This window comes from Etheostoma spectabile, unplaced genomic scaffold (genome assembly GCF_008692095.1).
Source record: "Etheostoma spectabile isolate EspeVRDwgs_2016 unplaced genomic scaffold, UIUC_Espe_1.0 scaffold00019216, whole genome shotgun sequence".
NCBI lineage: Eukaryota > Metazoa > Chordata > Actinopteri > Perciformes > Percidae > Etheostoma > Etheostoma spectabile.
In genome coordinates, this window is record NW_022604746.1 from 21,191 (window position 1) to 32,065 (window position 10,875).

The window sequence follows — 10,875 nt, forward strand, 5'->3', positions numbered from 1 at the left end:
CTATACAGTAAAAATGTCTGATTTTAGGTATGATTGTCGTAAGTGATGCCCTGTACTCATATGTGTCAGTCAATGCCTGGAACTATGGAGCAAATTAATTTCAGAGCTACTACAGTTTTATATTGTTTTTCGATTTAGCGTAGACATGAGGGACTTAGTAAAATCTAAAAATGTATAACAGTTAATTACTGAATTTTAAATATGGGTGTAGTTGCTCCTAAAATAAATAGTTGTTTAAAAATATTCATTATTAATGTTATCAACAAAGAATAACTCCAAAACACATTTCTTTCAGTTTATTTTTATTTATTTTGTATAAGGGACAGAAACGGGTTACATATTTTTTACTTGTGGTGCATATAATCCATTAATCTTCTTTTAAATGTATTTAATATTCACACCTTATTTTGAAAACCGGAAGTAGTTGCAGGTGTATTGTTCGCTAGTCGAGCTGGGCCATTAGAATGCATTTACCATCACTGCTGGTAAAAGTGCGCACTACAAATTGAGTGTCGGCTGATTTGACCACGGATATCCGAGTGTCGGCTGGCTTGACCGCAGTGAAGCGGACCGGAGTTATAATGACGGCGGACTTGTACAGTACGGCCGTTTTGCAAGCAACAAGCACTCGGATATTTCAGTAAAAACACAGCGTTAAGTCAGTGGGACTAACAACAGACAAAATCATAGTTTATACAGTGTTATACATTCATTTTTTAATAATATGAAGAAGTGTGTACTTACTCAAGCGTTGCTGTCAATAGCAAAGGCAGAATGACAGCGCGCTTAGCGAGAGAATCCAAGATGGCGGTAGTTGGAACAAAATGAGCCATCTGATTGGTGGGCTAAAAACGTGTCTCGTGTGATTAGTCGAGAACTTGGAATTCGGAACAATCGGAACAGACGCACCGTTCTGTGATTGGTTGAAGTTGGAACAAGTTGGAACATCGGAACAGAGAGGATCCTGCTCACGGAGGCGAAAAGATGACACGCACGTGAAGCGTTTTTTAATCTGCGCGCGTGTGTCCCCCCCGAGCTGGTAAAGACAGGACACCCTGCTCTAAAGACTGACTGGCATTGCCGGGCGTGGAACTCTCTGTGCTAGGAAGTTTGTGCCATTCTACGGAGCTCCAGGGTGAAGTAGGACAGGTCCGCGCACCTCCGTGCACCGCGCGTTTACTGGCGGGCGCCGCTGCTTGCAATGACCCTGACCAAAGGCAAAGGAGCCTTTCTGCTGAGTTCAATGATACGTCACGCAATAGTCTATTTTTAACGGTGCAAAGTCATAAAGGTGCATGGTTAGAGTGTAGCGGCTGGCTCAGTATCACAAGTAGACCACACATTATAAGTTTCACGTATGATGGGACCTGTGAGGCGTCTGTTTCTCAAACTAGAGACTCTAACGTACTTATCTTCTTGCTCAGTTGTGCAACACGGCCTCCCACTTCTTTTTCTACTCTGGTTAGAGCCTGTTTGTGCTGTCCTCTGAAGGGAGTAGTACACACCGTTGTAGGAAATCTTCAATTTCTTAGCAATGTCTCGCATGGAATAGCCTTCATTTCTAAGGACAAGAATAGACTGTCGAGTTTCAGATGAAAGTTCTCTTTTCTGGCCATTTTGAGCGTTTATTGACCCCACAAATGTGATGCTCCAGAACTCAATCTGCTCAAAGGAAGGTCAGTTTTGTAGCTTCTGTAACGACCTAAACTGTTTTCAGATGTGTGAACATGATTGCACAAGGTTTTCTAATCATCAATTAGCCTTCTGAGCCAATGAGCAAACACATTGTACCATTAGAACACTGGAGTGATAGTTGCTGGAAATGGGCCTCTATACACCTATGTAGATATTGCACCAAAAACCAGACATTTGCAGCTAGAAAAGTCATTTACCACATTAGCAATGTATAGAGTGTATTTCTTCAAGGTTAAGACTAGTTTACAGTTATCTTCATTGAAAAGTACAGTGCTTTTCCTTCAAAATAAGGACATTTCAATGTGACCCCAAACTTTTGAACGGTAGTGTATATATGGAGCAGTTTGTAGTGAGAACAATCTGTCAATGAGAAAAGACTGTAGTGAGAACAGTCTGTCAGTGAGAACAGTCTGTCAATGATAACAGTCTGTAGTGAGAACAGTCTGTCAATTAGAACAGTCTGTAGTAAGAACAGTATGTAGTGAGAACAGTCTGTAGTGAGAACAGTTTGTCAGTGAGAACAGTCTGTAGTGAGAACTGTCTGTCAATGAGAACGGTCTGTCATTGAGAACAGTCTGTCAATGAGAACAGTCTGTCAATGAGAACAAACTGTAGTGAGAACAGTTTGTGACGGACAACAGTTTGTCACGGAGAACAGTCTGTCAGTGAGAACAGTCTGTAGTGAGAACTGTCTGTCAATGAGAACGGTCTGTCATTGAGAACAGTCTGTCAATGAGAACAGTCTGTAGAGAGAACAAACTATAGTGAGAACAGTCTGCCGGTGAGAACATTCTGTCAATGATAACTGTCTGTAGTGAGAACAGTCTGTCAGTGAGAATAGTCTGCCAGTGAAAACAGTTTGTCAGTGAGAACAGTCTGTAGTGAGAACTGTCTGTCAATGAGAACGGTCTGTCATTGAGAACAGTCTGTCAATGAGAACAAACTGTAGTGAGAACAGTTTGTGACGGACAACAGTTTGTCACGGAGAACAGTCTGTCAGTGAGAACAGTCTGTAGTGAGAACAGTCTGTCAATGAGAACAAACTGTAGTGAGAACAGTTTGTCAATGAGAACAAACTGTAGTGAGAACAGTTTGTGACGGACAACAGTTTGTCCGGAGAACAGTCTGTCAGAGAACAGAGAACTGTCTGTCATGAGAACAGTCTGTCAGTGAGAACAGTCTGTAGTGAAACAGTTTGTCAGTGAGAACAGTCAGTGCTGTCAGTGAGAACCTGTCTGTGAGAACATCTTGTCATGAGAACTTCCCCTTCATTCCATCTGCAATGATTCTTCAGAGAACACAGTGAATCGGACGCAGTAGATGTGAAAGAAAGGCATAAACGTTGTGTTAAGCCTGTGCACATACCTCTGATTATTTCCTGTTTTCCAGTGACGTCCACACTAGTCGAAACACGCCTTTCTGTCACATCTACAGCAGTGTTCACTTGGAAGGAATAACTGCACATGGCAAGGCACTGGTAATGACATTTTGAACATGTTAAGAGGCAGGTTTAAAACTTGCCCTGTTTACAAACTAAAGCACTATGTGTTAAAATTGACTGGAATTATCCTTTAAGGAAAAGTCCATCTGCTTTAAAAAGATGTCTGCGGTCCCAGAAAATGTTCAAATTGTCAATGCACTGCAGAGAATGGACGGTACATTCAGTTAACAGCCATTTGTTTAGTGCCAACAGTCGGCTGAATCTCTCAGCTCCTCTTCTCACTGGCAGTATAGATAGATAGATAGATAGATAGATAGATAGATAGATAGATAGATATAGATAGATAGATAGATAGATAGGAGTACTTCTAAAGCTGAACCTGCAGGTCTTTGGAGTATGGCAGAAAACCGGATCACCTGGAGTACTGCCACGTCACCTCAGAAGAGAATAGATGGATGGATGGATAATGTTAGATAGATAATGTCCAGTTCACACAAGACTTTTTACAGACTTTAGAGTAAAGTCTAGCGGTTGAGGGTAATAGGTGGGGAATTCAATTCCTGCTTCCTCTCTTTCTTGTCTCTCTTCTCCATCTCCTTTTCTTCTTTTTTCAGTCATTTAAATTCCTCCATCTCTCTCGTCTCATTTTCCTTTTTCACCTTCTTCTGTCTTTTTAACTCCTCCTCCTCTGCCTTCTTTTCCTCTCTTTTCAGCTTTGCCTTCTCCTTGTCGGTTTTCTGGGCGAGCTCCTGGAGGCTGAGTTGAAGAACCCGGAGCTCGGTGTTTTGCTGGGTGAGGTTCTCCATCTCTTCCTCCCTTTGAGCCACCTTGAGGTGCCACTTGTCCTCCATCTCTCTGTTCTTCTTCTATAGCTCCGTCAAACTGAGGCTGAGCTCGGTGTTCTGCTGTTGGAGGATCTTCATTTCTTCCTTCATTAAGGCCTCTCTGTTGCTCCACTCATCCTCCATCTCTCTGTTCTTCTTCTGCAGCTCCGTCAGACTGAGGCTGAGCTTGGTGTTTTGCTGTTGGAGGATCTTCATTTACTCCTCCCTTTGAGCCACCTTGCTATCCCACTCTTCCTCCATCGCTCTGCTCTTCATTTCCAGCTCCTTCTCTCTCTCAGAGATCTCCTCCTTTGCAGCCGTCTCGCGCCTCACCTGATCTTCCAGAGCCGACAGTTTTCTTTGCCACTTGGCCTCGCTCTGCATGATCTTGCTCTCTTTCTTATCTAGCTTGGCCACACACTCAGAGGTCTTGGTTTCAAGTGCCTTCTTTTCCATTAATTTCTTGTTGATCAGGTCGTCTTTTTCCACAACGACCCGGCTTAACTCCTTGTCAAAGGCCTCTTGTGCAATTTTGAGCTTGATGAATTCCTGCTGCTGTTTCACAATGAAGCTTTTTTTCCCAAAGTCAGTCTAAATTCATTTAATCCTTAATTTTCATCATCAAATCCTTGTTTTTCAATTTGAAACAGTTGACCTCGTCCTGCCAGGCCTGTCTCCGGCTCTTGTCCTCCTCTTTAATGGATACATTGAACCCGTTGAACTCTGAGCTCCAGTGGCGTCTGACTGACTCCGTGAGCCACGCTTGTGACATCACACTAAACCTTCTATATCAGTGACATTAAAGAATGTGTGATGTCACACATTCTAACCCTTCTATTAATCTTAATCTTCTTCATAAAGGACGTAAATATACTTTTAGTTTTCATAACAATGTAACCTGTAATATTACAGTATTACTCCAAAGAATATTGGAATTACAAGCAAATAGCAAATAAACTGTGTGATCAAATGTAATTTTGCATGAGCAAGGGTGAAATAGCAGCTCATTTTGATTGGCACTTGGTTTAGTTGAGGATACTGATGCATTTGGAATAAAAGAATTTTTTTTAAACACTTTTTGTGACAGACCTCCAAGAAAAGGATGACAGTTTTGAGAGGGACATGGTGAATATGGAGGAAAAGGCAAGAGAGAGAGAGGAGAGGCGGCACCGGGAGGCAGTGGAGAGAGAGGAAGCAAGGAGAGAGAGGAGAGGCGGCATCGGGAGGCAGTGGAGAGAGAGGAAGCAAGGAGAGAGAGGAGAGGCGGCATCGGGAGGCAGTGGAGAGAGAGGAAGCAAGAGATGAGAGAGAGGAGAGGCGGCATCGGGAGGCAGTGGAGAGAGAGGATCTATATAAATAGCAGCTCATTTTGATTGGCACTTGGTTTAGTTGAGGATACTGATGCATTTGGAATAAAATAATTTTTTTAAAACACTTTTTGCACCTCCCAGACTCAAAAGATGGAAAGATCACCCTCTTTATCTGCTGTGATGTTCCTCATTCTTTAAGTGTATATTTGGGTCAGATGTTTTGGGTTTTCCGACTTTCTTATGAGAATATCAGACAAAACTGTCAGCTATAATCTATTTCTAGCAGTGGTGTAGTCAGGTAGACGCAGTATGTCCACTAAGCTGAGAGATTTAGCCGACTGTTGGGACTAATCAAATGTACTGAATGTACCATCCATTCTCTGCAGTTCATTGACAATTTTAACATTTTCTGGGAGCGCAGATATCTTTAAATAACAGGTCTCAGACTGCTACTGGAGAGGATCTTCACCCAAAACACAGGACGAGTCCCTAACCACCCTTGGCCCTGCTTTTCAGAATTTACTCACTCTGCAGAGCTATGGTTGGACACATTGTACCAAAACAACCTATTATAAGGTCACAGTAAACTTTATGAACTACATGCTTCTTATTTAGAAGTGAACCCAATAATCACACTGAAACCAAGCAGACTATTAGTGTGTTCCAAATCGCGCACTTCTGTACTAAATACTAACTTTTTGAGTACACTTCGTTCACATTGTTTGAAGTGCGGGCAAATGCAGTACACTTTAATACCCGGATGATGTACTCAAAACGGCCCAAAAATTGAGTGCGGACCGATGCACACTTTCCACACTCAACGGCCGCCATCTTGGCTACGTAGCGGAAGGGGCGGGGCTAACAACAGTCGAAAAACTTTTCACTAATGGCGGCTGTAGACGCGACAGCGGGGACGGCAGAGATATTACAAATGTAAGTTGAACATGAGTCTTTTTGCTATACCTATACAATTTTATGTACCTGTATTTGTATATTTGGTTAATCTTACAGCTTTTAATGATATTTTTATCGCGAATTATAACGTTTATTGGTACCGTAATTTGACATGCTAGCAAGTTAACCTTAGCTAGCTAACAGCGGTACAGTTTAACCATACACGGCGAATCATTTATAAGCTAACGTTACATGTGTTGTAGTACGTTGTTTATTGTGTTAAACTATCGGCCCACTGTAGAAGATGTCAGCGTTAGATGTATGATCTTGTAAATATAGCTACTCAAAGCTGCAAGCGTTAGCAGTCATGTTAAAGTACGTTAATGTGTAAACAGTGCTGTTCCTGCCCTGATCTGATTTATATCATCGTTAGGGACAGACGAGGACACGAGGTCCCTCATTTTGTGGAGGACGGTGAACGCCTCCAGCTTCACAGTGAAGCGCAATGCAGCCCTGAATGGATACGAGTAAGTAAATGTATATCTCATCTTACTATTGTTATATCTGTGGACTTATATTTTACATTGCTACCTACATCAAAATTGTATTTTCGTTAGGGCGTACATTGAAAGTCGAGGGCTGCATGCTAGGGTTACCCCCGTTTTCCTAAAGAAAAAGTGGGAAAACCTCAAACAGAAATACAAGGTTGGTTAACTGTGAAAATCATTGTGAGTTAATCAGCCCCATGTCTGGGAACATTCAATTTTAGTTGAGAAAAAATGTAGTTGACCTTTGAAATTAAACTGGAGTGTTTTCCGTTGTCTGTAGGATCTGAAGTGCCCCAGAACTGGGGTCAGCACTGAGGGGGGTGAGGCAACCGCTGCGTCCTGGAAGTGGTATCCTCTGATGGATGAGGCAATTGGGGGCAGGCCGTCAGTTACACCGCCTGTCCTCATTGCCTCATCTTGCCAGGACGTGGCGGTTGTCGAGCCCCCTCAGTGGTGACCCCAGAGAGGGACCTAGCCACGGCCTGTGCCACATCCACTCCAAAACGGAGGAGGGTGGATGTCGCACAGGCCCTCAAAGACCTCCAAGAAAAGGATGACAGTTTTGAGAGGGACATTGCAAATATGGAGGAAAAGGCAAGAGAGAGAGAGAGGAGAGGCGGCACCGGGAGGCAGTGGAGAGAGAGGAAGCAAGAGATGAGAGAGAGGAGAGGCGGCATCGGGAGGCAGTTGAGAGAGAGGAGAGGCATTTAAAAGAAATAAGGGAGAGGGATGACAGGAGAGAGAGGGAGGTGAGGGAGAGAGAGGAGAGGAGAGACAGGGAGGTAGTAATGAGGGAGGAGCGTTTTTTGTCTGTGCTCGAAAGACTTGTAAATAAATAAATAATAACTATCTGATCTGTCTGTTATTACTGTTGCTAATAACTAATCTGTTCTGGTGTATTACAGTTGGTAGGCAGCTGAATAGTATTGATGTCAGCCATGGTACACAACCTACTTCCTCATTGCTCACACGGGGAAATGTGTATATACAGTACAGCAAATCTTTTATATCATTACATTTAAATGAAAACACATGCATTTGGATTGCTTAAATGTTTTTTTAAACAGATTATAATACACAAATGAACACGAACAGCAGAACAACAATATAATTACAATAATCACATTTAGGCATAATTATGGTCAGGCACCAGGCACATGATGGCCATCCTCTGCCTGTCCTCTGCTCCACAGATGGCGCCTTGAGGAGCTGGTTGAGGATGGTCCTCTGCGTCTCCCTCCACATCAGCTTCTGGCTCCAGCAGGTCCCCATTGGTCAGGCAGATGTTGTGCAGGACTGTGCAGCAGGCAATGACCTCCGGTACATAGAGTACATCCACCTCCAGCGCCTTCAAAAATATGGACCTCCATCTGGTCTTCAGGATGGCAAATGCCCTCTCCACAACACACCTCGCTCTAGACAGGTGACTGTTGAAGCGGACCTGGAAGTTGTTGTGGACAGGCTGCCTAAAGGCGTCATGAGGGCGATGGGTTGCCTGAGGCAGGGGTAGCCACCATCCCCGATGAGGCAGAAACCAGGAGGAGGGTACCTGTGCTGGTAGTACAGGGGGCTGTTCTTTAAAACCCTCGCATCATGAGCTGACCCAGGGAAACCAATAAAAACATCAATGAACTTTGCTGTGTGGTCACACACAGCCTGTAACTGAACAGAATGAAAAATCTTCCTGTTCAAGTAACAGGCTGCGTCCTCTGCCGGGGGGGTCACACGGACGTGGCAGCCGTCGATGCTGCCCAAAACCCTGTGGAAGGCTGCCGACCCGGCCAGCCGCGCAAATCCTGCTCCAATATGAGGAAAGTCCTCCTCTGTCGGAAGACGGACAACCTGGGGGAGGAGAGAGAGGACCTTCCTGCTGGTCTTGTGGACAGCGCAATGCACAGTGGTCCGTGGCATGGCAAAGGCCCTGGATACCACGCGGTAGGATGTACCGCTGGCCAGCCAAAAGAGGAAGACCAGGGCCTCAATGACGGGTCCCCAGCCATGGTCAGACCCCGTGCCGAGGATGGCCATAAGGGCATGGAAGGATCCCCGAGAGAGCCTGAAGTCCACCCTCATGTTGCTCTCCCCGTCAAAATACAGCGCCAGCAATGGCACCGTGTGGTTGACCTGGCAGTACTGCCTGGGGTCTGGAGCCTGGAGAAGTAACGCAGGACCGTCTTTTAAAATAAAACTGGACTGAATGTGTTAAATGTTATCTGTTTTTACTCTTGTATTGTCACTGTAATTAATAGATTAATAGTTAAGTCATTTATCAAGTCACTAGTTCCAGCTTCGAAAATGTGAAATCCACACAGGGGAAATATCTGTACTACGGCAGCTCAAAGCAAATACATCAGTATAACAAGTAGAACAAAATTGAATTAATTATTATTATAATAATGATGGTAATAAAACATTTATTCTTTAAGTTAACACGTCAGTTGGACATAATTTTAAGTACTCCACTTTTGCTGAAATAACTCATAATGGCTAGTTTTTGGTGTTTTTTTTATAAATTATTTAAGAGCAAAAGTATGAATATCAACATACCTGTATATTTTCTGTTAAAAGCAGGCGGATGATACGACGGCGGCGTCGCAATCCTCTCATTCTCGCAAAAAACAGAGGGCAGATACAAGCAACAATAACCACAATCACATTCATCTTGATGAACAAAGCAGAAGTGTATTTTTCGCGGGCGACAGTAGGTGGCGGGAATGCTCTCTTTCTGGGTGCAATTTACAATTTCACAGAAGAAGAAGGAGGAGGAATGAGCTGTTGTGATCGTCATTTCCGGTAAGTACATCAAGAAGTGCGCGACACTCAAAGTAAAATTTTACGCACTATCCAAGTAAGTACGTAGTGTACGAAGTGCACTTCCGTTAGTGCACTAAGGGAAGTGCGCGATTTGGAACACACTATTGGTCTTCCTTTCCTGGGGCAGCCCTCATGTGTGCCAGTTTCGTTGTAGCGCTTGATGGTTTTAGCCGCTGCACTTGGGGACACATTCAAATTTTCCGGACCGACTGACCTTCATTTCTTAAAGTAATGATGGCCACTCGTTTCTCTTCACTTAGCTGATTGGTTCATGCCATAATATGAATTGTAACAGTTGTCCAATAGGGCTGTCGGCTGTGTATCAACCTGACTTCTGCACAACACAACTGATGGTCCCAACTCCATTAGTAAGGTAAGAAAGTCCACTAATTAACCCTGAAAATGCCCACCTGTGAAGTGGAAACCATTTCAGGTGACTCCCTCATGAACCTCATTGAGAGAACACCAAGGGTTTGCAGCACTATCAAAAAAGCAAAGGGGGGCTACTTTGAAGAACTAGAATATAAGACATGTTTTCAGTTATTTCACAGTTTTTTGTTAAGTACATAATGCCACATGTGTTCATTCATAGTTGTGAGGCCTTCAGTGATAATCTATAATGTAAATAGTCATGAAAATAAAGGAAACGCATTGAATGAGAAGGTGTGTTCAAACTTTTGGCCTGTACTGTATATGTGTCTGTATGCAAATAATCTACAGCATAGACTGCAGCATTGTATCATGCCCTCAAATAATCAATGGATTGTCTAAAAACAAAGTGTGAGGAGAGGTTCTTCTGTCTGCACTCACCTTTCCAGTGAGGATAACACATGGGAGCCACAAGACAACCTGGAACTTGACCTTATTGCCGAGTACATGCAGAAACACAAGGAGACGGAGGAGAAGAAGAAGGAGGGCAAGAGGAAAGGTGTCGGGAAGGAGGAGGTGAGTTAAGGAAAGAGGGTACTCCAGACTGAAGAGTCCCAGAAATCTAATCTCAATATTAATGAATGCACACAGAGGGTTTCACAAATGTCTTTTAAGATTTATATATAAATGACTCGTCATTACAATATGCATGTGCATATTACATACATACATACATACATACATACATACATGCAAAATAGTAAGACTAGGCAATTCCAATTGCTTTGGCGAAAGAGAGCGGATGACAGTTGGCTCGAGTCCAGTAGAGCAGACGGCTCTGCAGAGTTGCGTAATTACGACTTCATGACTTTTCATGACCAGCTGAAGGAGCGGCGGTGTACATAGCAGAAACCCTGTTGTGCGTCTGCCCTATACCGTGGTGGGCCATCAACATATCAACACTAAAAGACGGCGGCTGT